The sequence below is a fragment of the Bos javanicus genome, chromosome 9 (genome assembly GCF_032452875.1).
Source record: "Bos javanicus breed banteng chromosome 9, ARS-OSU_banteng_1.0, whole genome shotgun sequence".
Classification (NCBI taxonomy): Eukaryota; Metazoa; Chordata; class Mammalia; order Artiodactyla; family Bovidae; genus Bos; species Bos javanicus.
The window spans coordinates 32,604,200-32,605,432 of record NC_083876.1 but is presented as its reverse complement, the minus strand read 5'-3'; the positions used below and the strand labels follow the sequence as shown (position 1 = coordinate 32,605,432).

Sequence of the window (1,233 nt, the reverse complement as noted above, 5' to 3'; positions counted from 1 at the left end):
TGAAATCTGGAAAAGATACACTTAATTCCTAGGGATCAGTCAAGCAAGTGGGTCTGCGGACACTTCCTGCTGAGGTCACCACCAGAGCTCATTGGGCCCTTCCCTTCCCATGTTATTGGTTGTTCAATTCCAGTTCAGATCCCAGGAGATAACCCAGAAACCATCCAATAAATTCTCCCTTTTCTTTAAGCTAGCCAGAGCCCTTTCTGTAACTTCATGTTTTCTCTAGCCTCCCAGAGTTTACATTCCTGGGGAGTTTAAGAAATGTAAACAACATCAACACTGAGGGTTGCTAAGCATTCTGAGAGGGAAGGAGAGGGAGCGGAGGGTGTGAGCCAGAGCGGGGGCACCTAAGCTCAGGGGGGTGGGGTGAAAGTGAGGGAGAAGCAGGAATGGGGTGGGTGGTGTGGTTGAATGTTCCAGACACAGGAGTCAGCTTGAAAGCTCACAGGTTAAAAAAAAAAAAACCACAAAAACGTGTGACACATTTGGGTGAATGAAAGCAGCTCAGAATGGCTCATATAAAGTAGGTGGAGTGTCATAGGAAAGGCAAGAAGGTTAGCACTCCCACTGACAAGGATGGAAGAAGCCCTTGGACCCAACAACTTGCATATGGTCAAAGCATTGCCACCTATTTTGTGGCATCTAACCATTGTTTTTAAATGAAAATAGAAACATACATACAGAGAACAGGTTAGTGGCTACCAGAGGGGTTCCATTGTGTGGTGACACATGGAAACTAAGATTTTGGTGGTAAGCAAGCTGGTCCCATCACTTCATGGCAAACAGATGGGGAAACAGTGGAAACAGCTAGAGACTTTATTTGGGGTGGGGGGGCAAAATCACTGCAGATGGTGATGAAGCCATGAAATTAAAAGACACTTGCTCCTTGGAAGAAAAGTTATGACCAACCTAGACACCATATTAAAAGCAGAGACATTACATTGCCGACAAAGGTCTGTCTAGTCAGAGCTATAGTTTTTCCAGTAGTCATGTATGGATGTGAGAGTTGGACTATAAAGAAAGCTGAGCACCAAAGAATTGATGCTTTTGAACTGTGGTGTTGGAGAAAACTCTTGAGTCCCTTGGACTGCAAGGAGATCCAATCAGTCCATCCTAAAGGAGATCAGTCCTGGGTATTCATTGGAAGGACTGATGTTGAAGCTGAAACTGCAAAACTTTGGCCACCTAATGCGAAGAACTGATTCATTTGAAAAGATCCTGATGCTGGGA

The 1,233-nt window shown here is 44.8% G+C and overlaps 1 non-coding gene across 1 annotated transcript; it reads left to right on the top strand.

Annotated features, from left to right (window-relative positions):
* The first annotated feature begins 535 nt into the window (after positions 1-535).
* On the top strand, positions 536-661 carry LOC133254520 (U6atac minor spliceosomal RNA). The gene has a single exon (XR_009738700.1). It is a non-coding gene; the product is annotated as a U6atac minor spliceosomal RNA (small nuclear RNA).
* The last annotated feature ends 572 nt before the right edge of the window (positions 662-1,233 follow it).